Source organism: Salvelinus sp. IW2-2015, unplaced genomic scaffold (genome assembly GCF_002910315.2).
Source record: "Salvelinus sp. IW2-2015 unplaced genomic scaffold, ASM291031v2 Un_scaffold2514, whole genome shotgun sequence".
Taxonomy (NCBI): domain Eukaryota; kingdom Metazoa; phylum Chordata; class Actinopteri; order Salmoniformes; family Salmonidae; genus Salvelinus; species Salvelinus sp. IW2-2015.
In genome coordinates this window covers 59,696-70,897 of record NW_019943829.1, presented here as the reverse complement: position 1 = coordinate 70,897, position 11,202 = coordinate 59,696, and the positions used below count along the sequence as shown (strand labels likewise).

At 42.1% G+C, this 11,202-nt stretch overlaps 1 pseudogene; it reads right to left on the bottom strand.

The window, feature by feature from the left end:
- Nucleotides 1-284: 284 nt before the first annotated feature.
- LOC139025328 (uncharacterized) overlaps nucleotides 285-11,202 on the bottom strand; it is a 12,905-nt pseudogene continuing 1,987 nt past the window's right edge.

Below are 11,202 nucleotides of genomic sequence, written 5' to 3'. Positions count from 1 at the left end.
TAAACATATGTTAATATATACTAAAAGTACATGGTAAGGTAGATGAAAGTAGGTGCCGTGGTCAAGCTTTTGAAAATAATACTGTATCCAGGCATTCTTTACTCTGTATTATATGAGCGGTTTCAGTGAAATAAATCACGTACTTTACCTCCCCACTTAATCCAGTTCTCAAGTAACTCATCCCTTCCTTGTGCGTTCCTCCTCAGCTCTCTTCTTATCTCCTCCAGTTTCTGAACCTTCTCTGTTCTGTCTCCTTCATCTTCTCCAATCAGGAAAAATGTCATTTACAATGTATGCAACTCTAACTTGTAAGTCAGCTCGGGATAAGAGCGTCTGCTCTTGGCCGGTAGGATATCCTTGTCTCTTTGAGTCTGCTGGATCTCATTCTGCTTCAGCTCGATCATCTCAATTCTCTCCTGTAAGTTGATGATACACGCTTCCAGTCGTTTGCGCTCTCTCAGAACTCCTTCTGTCATCTTCACGTTTTGAGGTATTATGTCCCCAAGGAACTCTGTGAATTCCTTCATGCCATCTTTTGATGTTTCCTGTGCAGTCCTCATGGCGGATGCTTCTTTCTTAGCCTGTTTCTCTGTTACACAACAAGCATTACGCTGACGGTTGTTGAAAAGGAAATAAACAGGTTGATTCCTCTCATCTCTGGCACCAGGGACTTTTGCTACTTCCAGGGACTTCAGAGCAGAAGTAGGTTCCCCACCATCTGAGTGTGTTATGAGGGCTACAATGTTCTTCTCCATGTCTTTGCCAAATAAAGACAAAACTGCATCGAAGATGTACTTCTGTCTGTCACTGAGTCGATTATCAGTTGCCTTCACCACAAAACCCACAACATCAATTTGGTGAATCCCATCTGAAGATCTAAATAATTGATACAGTTTTTCAGCGATCAGTTTGTCTTCTTGGATCCCTCTGGTGTCTCCYTACCCAGGAGTGTCAATGATGGTGAGAGAGTAGGGGACTCTCAGGCCCTCATATCCAAACACTTCATAAACAGTGACCGCTGTAGTTTGACTTTCAGWCTGACTTTTTTTTTCCTCCTCGACAATCTCAAAACAGATTTKGTTCTTGTACTCTACACCTAAGATGTAGTTGACCATGGCATTGACCAGAGTTGATTTCCCTGTTCCGGTCTCTCCCACTATCAGTATGGTTTTGTTGACCTTGGCGGGATCTCTCTCTTCAAAGGTCAATTTTCTGAGTTGATCACCCTTGTCTAGACTCTGTTTCTTTGTTACCAGACGATARCGTGCAGGAGGCCCTGCTTGGATGCAGATACTTTTTGATATMATATTTTTTATGTTTAATGGAATGGATTTTGTCCTGTGAAATAAATTCACAGATGTAATACTGGTTCTGATTTGAATAAAATGACATTTAGAATCATATGATATCTGAGACAATCTTTCATATACCACAAGCATTATGGATTCAATGTATGGAAAATGAAGGCACATATAAACTACACTGAGTGTACAAAACATTAAGAACACCTSRTCTTTCCATGACATAGACTGACCAGGTGWATCCAGGTTGAAAGGTATGTTCCCTGATTGATGTCACTTGTTAAATCCACTTTAATCAGTGTAGATGAAGGGGGAGACAGGTTAATTCAAGAAGGCTTTCTAAGACTTGAGACGATTGAGACATGGATTGTGTATNCCTGTGAAATAAATTCACAGATGTAATACTGGTTCTGATTTGAATAAAATGACATTTAGAATCATATGATATCTGAGACAATCTTTCATATACCACAAGCATTATGGATTCAATGTATGGAAAATGAAGGCACATATAAACTACACTGAGTGTACAAAACATTAAGAACACCTGCTCTTTCCATGACATAGACTGACCAGGTGTATCCAGGTTGAAAGGTATGTTCCCTGATTGATGTCACTTGTTAAATCCACTTTAATCAGTGTAGATGAAGGGGGAGACAGGTTAATTCAAGAAGGCTTTCTAAGACTTGAGACGATTGAGACATGGATTGTGTATGTGTGTCATTCAGAGGGTGACTTGGTATGACAAAATATGTAAGTGCCTTTAAACGGGGTGTGGTAGTAGGTGCAAGGCACACCGGTATGTGTCAAGTACTGCAACACTTCTGGGGTTTTCACGCTCAACAGTTTCCCGTGTGTATCAAGATTGYTCCACCAKCCAAGGGACTTCCAGCCAATTTGACCCTACTGTGGGAAGCATTGGAGTCAACATGGGCCAGCATRCCTGTGGAARGCTTTCSACACCTTGTAGAGTCCYTGTCCGACGAATTGAGACTGTAATTGGGGGGTGTAACTCAATATCAGGAACGATTTCCTAATGTTTGGTTTACTCAGTGTAGTCCTTTAAATATTATATTTTCAAAGGAAATTATCTGTAAAAGCACTCCTTGATCTTGTGACCATTTTGAGAAATCATATGAAACATCTCTGAATAATACTGGACACCTTAATAAGGCATAATATGACTTATTAACTTTAACTTCTAGAGCTTGTAACGTACAAAAGAAGAATGTCTTCTCACTATTGTCACCGACAGGATTAAATGGGTTTTAAGTGGACTAAGGGCTGGTTTCCCTGATTCAGATTAAGCCTGAGCTATTCTTCATTGAGAATGTTTTTACTCTGGGAGTAGGCTTAATCTAGGCCAAGGAAACCATACCCAAATATTTATTAAATGTGTCCCTCAATAATCGTAAACATTCAATAACATTTGAAATAACAATTACATCTGTTGACACTTACTTGCATGCCATGATGGTCTTTAGTTGTGTAATTCACCCAAGGAAGATAAGGTTGACAGGTGAGTTATCTCTGTAGATAGAGAACATGGCATTTCAACTGAGGAATGTTATACTGTATATGGAAGAATCAAACTAATCAACAATCTCAGTAACGGTGAAAACTCAACAAACTCTAGGAGTTTGGTAAAGCATTTTAAGGCTGAATCTCAAACTGAACACTTTGCCCCTAAAGGTGTAAAACATGTTTCCCAATCCGAAACAGTTCAAAACAGTTTGTGTATATATTATGGTGGAATTGTGTGACCTTTTTGTTCGTTTTGAAACACAAATGTTTTTCTTTAGACAAGCTGAAGTTCAGCAGCATTTTTCACCTGAGAAATACTGCACCAAACAACTTAGTTAGATGTAAAATTGCATGACTAAGACCTTTTCGGTATGAAGGGAAAAATGAATGATAGATTTATTGAGTTATCAGATTAATTCAGATTATTAATAGGAAGTTTACTGGCTACGGCGTCTCAAGAGTGATAATCAGTAATATTACCGAGCGAAGGTCTTTTAAAAGTAGAGTTTTATCATATTTTGGTCACTGAGAATAAAGCACGTGGCTAGCTAGTTAGCTACAGCCGGTTCTAACATTTCACAATAGACTGTAATGACTAGTTATTACTTCTAAACAAAATATAATTTTGTTTGGTTTACTGTTTGAACAGTCGAAGAGATTATATTTGGTTATCAATGTAAAATAGGATTTTTTGATGAATAGCCTATATAGCTTATAGATCAGATGAAGGAACCATGTGACAGCACTGCCCCCACAGCTGCAGAAGGAATGATAATGCATCTATATTTTCAGGTAGTGAAAAAGTATGTTGATTACTGGAGCGTATTACATGGAGCCGCCCCTTTTGAGACGAAAAACGGCTTGTAGTAAGCTTTAGAGGGAATATTGGTAGTGACTATGTTGTTACTAGATAACAACCCAAAGAGTCTACTGGGAAGAAGCTACCAAGGGCACCCAGTTGGCACAGGGGTGGACAACTCCATGATTTTTGGAGTCGACTCTGAGTCCCGTTGAAGGAGTCAACTCATGCTCGTCTCCCAATATACGTTGAAATGGAGTCCTACTAGGAAGACACATTTTGCATTCTAGAGAGGACTGGCATGAGCATGATGCTTCCCAATTGGTGTAGAGAGTGTTCTGCATCATCCCACGGGATCTGTCAAGGCTGCGCACGTGAATCTTCTTGTTCTGTCGTGGATATCGTCTCAGAATATAACACTCTTACAAGAACTTGTGAGATCAACATAGGCTTTTAATACAATGTATCACAAGCCGTGTCAGTCCGCGGAAAGACCACCTTTCCTAAGCCCTGGCTCTGATTTTATACACATACAGTATATCAGTCCATTACATACGCACATAAGTTACTTCTCATACGTCATATGTTACCATTGTCTTTCATTTTCAGGCTTCCTGCTGTCATGCCCAATAACGCCTGTATCCGCTCCTGATTAGATTACAATGGTGCCAGGACCTTCTCAGTGTCCTAATATAAATATGTATTATGCCTATAGTCCATCTGTTGGTCATTTGGCTGGCCCCCTCTTTTGTATGTCCCTCTGACCTCGGTTTTCCCAGCTATTCTATGTACTTATGGCCTTGCTTTATTTTCCTGTCCTAGACAATAGACAATGTACTCTAAGTTTACACTAAGCCTTTATAATGGCTTTGGCCATTATGTCTTAGTTTCCTGTTTTTACCAGCCTGTATCCATTCACTCCTACAGTTCCTACACATCACCTTCTATATTCAAACAAAATAGGCTTTCTATTAGTTTATTTTTATTTTTAATCCCAGCCCCTGTCCCCACAGGAGGCCTTTTGCCTCTTGCTAGGCCATCATTGTCATTGTAAATAAGAATTTGTTCTTAATTGACTTGTCTGGTTAAATAAAGGTTGAATAAAATAAATAAAAAAGTATCTGTGTAACAGTTGGGCAAATGGGATAATTTTGAGTACATAATTCTCATCCCTGAATTGAGGTACGTTTTTACGAGCCATATCCCGTGCCTGCTCTGCGGTGTCTTAATCTACACAGGAATGCTGTCCTACCCTAGTGCAGCTGTTAGCAAGTGGGTCGGATCTGCTGGCTACTTTGGAGTCTGTGAATTGGTTGGACTCCCTGAGTTGTGAATCCTTCTGGTGGGTTACCACAATATAGCTGCCTTCATTCCAAAAAAAAAATATTATCCTGTCAACAAAGGCATATGTATAATTTCTAGGAACTATACTTACCAGACATTAAGTGAAATGTGTCTCTCATTATCAAATAAACAGTCTGAATCCAACTTTTGTCTGAACCGCATTATACTTTCTAAGTTTGACATTAGACCACGCAAGACTTCCTACTGTTTATTTGATTGCGAGGGACACATTTCACATTACGTCTGATAAGTAGGATAGAGTTGTTTGTTGAAGCCGGCTAAATCGTGGTAGGGTTATTTTCTGTCGCCACACACCAGAACGATACACAACTCAGTGAGTCCAACCAATACAAAGACTCCCCATGTTGTGTCCCAAAGCTATAGGCCAAAGCCAATAAGGATATTATTTGCTGTGTTATATATCCCTATTCGGACAGGATGAGTATTACTACAGATGTTGGTTATGTAATTATTATCCAAGCATGTGTGTTATTCCAGAGGACAATTCTCACGGCATTAGATTTTCCAAAATGGCATCAGTAATTCAGAATTTTTTTCCATTCAGTTTACTCGCATGGCAGAGGTCTGGAGGTTTTTATTCTAGGCGTGAAGATATTTTGTAGGTGGTGGGTCCCAAAGACCCTCCCCATTATTGATTAAGGGGACCTTAAGGTTCATATGTTTTGCTGCAGGCCTTATAATTGTCACGCCCTGACTTTAGAGATCCTTTTTATGTCTCTGTTTTGGTTTGGTCAGGGCGTGAGTTGGGCTGGGCATTCTATGTTTTGTGTTTCTATGATTTTCTATTTCTAGGTTTTGGCCGGGTATGGTTCTCAATCAGGGACAGCTGTCTATCGTTGTCTCTGATTGGGAACCATACTTAGGTACCCTTTCTCCCACCTGTGTTTGTGGGAAGTAAACTTTGTTTGATGGCACATAGCCTTAACTTCTTGCCGCACAGATCCCTTTAGCGGGATCATTTTCCTGAACAAACGCTGAATTGCAGAGCGCCAAATTCAAAAATAATACTAAAAATATTTATAATCATGAAATCACAAGTGAAATATACCAAAACACAGCTTAGCTTGTTGTTAATCCACCTATTGTGTCAGATTTTATGCTTTACAGCGAAAGCAATCCAAGCGTTTGTGAGTTTATCAATCACTAGACAAAACAGCTAGCCACAAATTAGCTTGGTCACGAAAGTCAGAAAAGCAATAAAATGAATCGCTTACCTTTGATAATCTTCGGATGTTTGCACTCACGAGACTCCCAGTTACACAATAAATGTTATTTTCGTTCGATAAAGATTAGTTTTATAACCAAAAACCGCCATTAGGTTTGTGCGTTATGTTCAGAAAACCACAGGCTCGTTCCGGTCCTGAAAGGCAAAAATGCAAAAAAGTATCCGTAATGTTCGTAGAAACATGTCAAACGTTTTTTATAATCAATCCTCAGGTTGTTTTTAGCATACATAATCAATAATATTTCAACCGGACGGTAACCTATTCAATACAACAGAGATGACTTTACGAGGTATTGACAAATAAACTTAGATTTATTGCAAGACAAGACATTGCGAGATACTGATTACCAAGATATAGCCTGTGCGCATGGTTCCGAGTGTCTGTCTGCCTGCCCCTCCTCTCTCTCCTCTGCTCTCCCTCGCTGGCTCTCCTGTTCTTTCTAAATCTCTCTCTATGAAAGATGTATGTGTTCTGTGTTCAGTTTATTGCTTAAAGAATTGCCTACTCAATGACTGCCCTACTTTAGTTAACTTGTGAATAAAGCATTGCGAGATACAGCTTCTGATGCATGGATGGATGCATGGTTTTGACTGCCTGGTGGATGCGAGACATTGTGTTCTCGGAAGTAACCTATGGCAACTACTCAGTGTTATCCTTTGCAAAAAATACTGAAGCTTTTGAGTGGATTCCTTGTGGAATGGAAGCTTGACACCGGGAGTCAACGGCAACTAGCTGAGGAATCAATTATTTTAGAGTCAACTCTCCACCACTAGCAAAGGATGCCCACACGATAAAAATTCGGACTAAATTAAGAAATAAAACATCTTAGCATCTTTTCCATCACTTTTAACTTACATTGCTCCTGGAGATGGTTTGTTTCAGTTCTGCAGTCAGAGGAATAGAGAAGACGAAAAGAAAGATGTGTGTTGCAGGTCTTATAGTGGAAGAGCCCAGCATTCTCCTCCCACCTCACCAACTCCAGTACTATACACCCCTCCTCACTTCTCACCAAGTCAGTTGATTTTAGAAAGAAGAGAGACTCAATAGAGGTCATATAATGATTAATATATTGAAAAGGAATACGCTTTATTAGTGAGTCAACCAAGGTTCAGACATGTTTAAATGCGTGTGGGCAAGAAGTGTATAGACTTCATGTAACAGGTGGTGACATAAGAACGTGTGATTAAAAATATATGATTTACTACTGAAACTACAAAGGCCAACAACAAAAAAACGAAAGTTTTGTGGTTAGCACATTCTCAAAAAACATAAGGATTTTATGTACATTTTGACAAAAGTAACAGATGCATATCAAATGACCATGCTTACGTTTATCGCATGCATCTATAAACTACCATGACATAATATCAGTCTAGGCACATATTCCTGTTTTTCAAATGTCTTGGGTACAATTTGTGAACCAAGATCCAAGTCAAGCTAAAGGAGTGCCTGGGTAAATACTGCTGGTGGTGAAAATACAGGCCTATTCTGTGAAATCAGCTGACCAAAGAAAGGGAGGGGCTTCAGAGTGATGGACAGGGTGGAACGAGCATGTTTCCTTGAGTTAATGTAACTTTATTTCAATTGTTTATGATCCTGTGTGCTCTATTTCTAAGTCAAGTACCTTAGTGTGCACAATAATCAGCTCCCTGTTATGCCTGGTGAATGAGGACCCAAACAGACGACTTAATAGAAACAGAGCTTTATTTCAGTCTCAAACAAACAATGATACTCCTGGATAATATCGTAAGGTAAATCCAAAACGAAACTGAATCCTCTCGTCCAGTACGAGAGGAACGACTGGAGAACGCGACACCACAGACTGCAGGTCGCTTCAGGAAGGCACAGGCGCGTAGACTGACATAGACACCCTGCTGCACACGGCAGGCATCTGAGAAGGCAAAACACGACAGGGCGGAACAAGGACACAGAACAGCAAAACATCAAACAAGAATCCACAAGGACAAGAAGCGAGAAAACAGAGGGAAGAAATAGGGACTCTAAACAAGGGCAAAATAGGGACAGGTCGTGAAAGAGTTTAAATGAGAGTAGTTAGGAGAATGAGAAAGCAGCTGGAGCAGGAAACGGAACGATAGAGAGAGAGAAGCGAGAGAGGGAGAGAGGGAGGGGAAAAGAGAGAGGGATAGAAGAGGGAAAGAACCTAATAAGACCAGCAGAAGGGAAGCACAGGGACAAGACCATGAATGATCAAAGACAAAACATGACAGTCCCACTCACCGAGCGCCCTCACTGGCGCACTCGAAGGAGGAACCCGGCGGCAACGAAGGAAATCATCAATCAAACGACGGTCAGCACGTCCGAGATGGAACCCAACTCCTCTCCTCAGGACCTGAACCTCTCAATCCACTAAGTACTGGTGACCACGTCCCGAAACGCAATGTCCATGATCCTTCCGTACCTTGTATAGGTGCGCCCTCGACAGGACGGGGGGGGGGAGGGAAGACGAACGGGGGCGCGAAAGAAACAGGCCTTTGACACAGGAGACATGGAAGACAGGGTGGACGCGAAACGAAGAATGTCGCGGAAGAAGCAGTCGCACAGCGACAAAAGGATTGACAGACCTGAGAGACACGGAACGGAACCAATGAACGGCGGAGTCAACTTGCCGAGAAGCTGTCGTAAGGGGGAAAGGTTACGAGTGGAAAGGCCCACACCCTTTCTTCCCCCTGGGAGGGGAAAAAAAACCCCAGCGACAATACCTAGGACTCTTAATCCTTAAGTTTATTGGCGGCTCCTCACAGTCTGCCGCCTGTAGGCAAAAGTGCAGACCTGACCCTCCTCCAGGTGGCTCACAAACTTTGGACAAAAACCCTGAGCGGAGGGAACGCTGGACTCGGCGAGCTGGGACGAGACAGAGGAGGCTGGTACCCCAAGACTACTTCTGAAACGGAGATAGCCCGGTAGCAGACGAAGGAAACGAGTTGTGAGCGTATTTCTGCCCAGGGGAGCTGTTCTTGCCCAAGACGCAGGGTTTGAAAAGAAATGGCTGCGTAAATAATGCGACCAAATCGACTGATTGGCCCTTTCTGCTTGACCGTTAGACTGGGGAGAAAACCGGACGAGAGACTGACGGAAGCACGCAATCAAACGACAGAACTCCCTGCCAAAACTGTGACGTGAAATTGCGGGCTCTGTCTGAAACGGCGTCTAACGGGAAGACCATGATTCTGAACAACATTCTCATGTATGATTTGTGCCGTCTCCATTAGGAAGAAGCTTAGCGCGAGGGGAATGAAATGTGCCGCCTTAGAGAACCTATGCGATAACCGTAAGAATCAAACAAGTCTTCCCCGCAGACGAAGGCAGACCGTAATAAAAGTTAAGGCGATGTGAGACCATGGTCGAGAAGGAAATTGGGAAGCGGTCTGAAGACGACGGCAGGAGAGAGTTACCTGACTTGTCGGCGCGAAGTCCGAACAAGCAGCACGAAAACGGCGCGTGGTCACGCTCCTGAGTAGGCCACCAAAACCGCTGGCGAATAGAAGCAAGCGTACCCCGAACGCCGGGTGGGCCAGCTAACTTGGCAGAGTGAGCCCACTGAAGAACAGCCAGACGAGTAGAGACAGGAAGCGAACAGAAGGTTACTACTAAGGACAAGCGCGCGGCGACGCAGTGTGAGTGGAGTGGCTTGCTTTACATGTCTCTCAATTCCCAGACAGTAACCCGACAAAGCCCTCAGGGAGAATCCGCCGGGGTCGGTAAGAAAGCCACAGAAGAACTAAGAGACGGGAATACAGGATCAGGCTGTGTTCTTAATTTGCCGGGCGCGATAGGATAATTCACCGAACTCCGAAAGAGCGAAAAACAACGCCCAACGAGCTTGACGTGCAATTAAGTCGTTTGGGCAGAACGGATGTAACTCAAGGTTCTTATGCGTCAGTCCCAACCGACAAAAGGAAGGTCGCCCCCTCCACCACATGTCGCCATTCGCCTATGGCCTAAGCAGGATGGCGAGCGAGTTCGCGGTTACCCACATCAATAGTTTGCGTTCTGTGGCGAACAGGCGATAGGAAAGTAAAGCGCAAGGAATGGACCCTTAATCAGTCAGAATGGAGCGCTGGGACAGAATGGCTCACGCCACGCTCTGAAGCGTCAACCCTCGACAATGAATGTTTAGTGACGTCAGGAGTAACAAGGATTAGAGCGGATTGTAAACGCTTCTTGAGGAGATCAAAAGCTCCTGGGGCGGAACCGGGACCACTTAACCTTTCTACGAGCCTCTACCGGATCCGGGAGCCACCCCTCCAGCACCGCCACACACTAATTACATACCTAGCATAGCTGTCAAAAAGTAGATAGTAGCAATCTAAATATCATTAAAATCCAAGTCCAAGACACCAGATGAAAGATACATCATCTTGTGAATAAAAGCCACCATTTCAGATTTTTTAAATGTTTTTAACAAGGGAAGACAAAATATGTTAAATCTATTAGCTAAACACGTTAGCAAAATACAGCCACTATTCTAACTCCATGCAAGTTTCTTACTGCCTTCAGGTGCTAATCACCCAATTCGGCTAACTAAAGATATTTGATATCCACTAGACCAGAAAAAACCTCTTCAGATGACAGTCTGATAACCATATTCATGGTATAGGATAGTTTTTTTGTTAGAAAAAAGTGCATATTTCAGGTAAAATTCCAGTTTATAACAATTGCACCACCATCACAAATCGCTAAGAATTACTAAGATAGAAGCAACGTGTATGACCAATTTACTCATCAATAAAAACCATTTCATAAAAAATAGACAAAGCATAGCAATGGAAAGACCCCAGTTCTTGTGATTTCAGGACCATATTTCTCAGATTTTCTTAAAGCGTTTTTATCAGCGAAAACAACAATAATCGATAAGTTCGCACATACACATGTGCAAAATGTACCAGAGCATCGATTCCAGCAAAGAGGCCTATAACGTAAATCACCGCCAAAATATAATATTTTTCAACTACCTTCTCAAGAATTC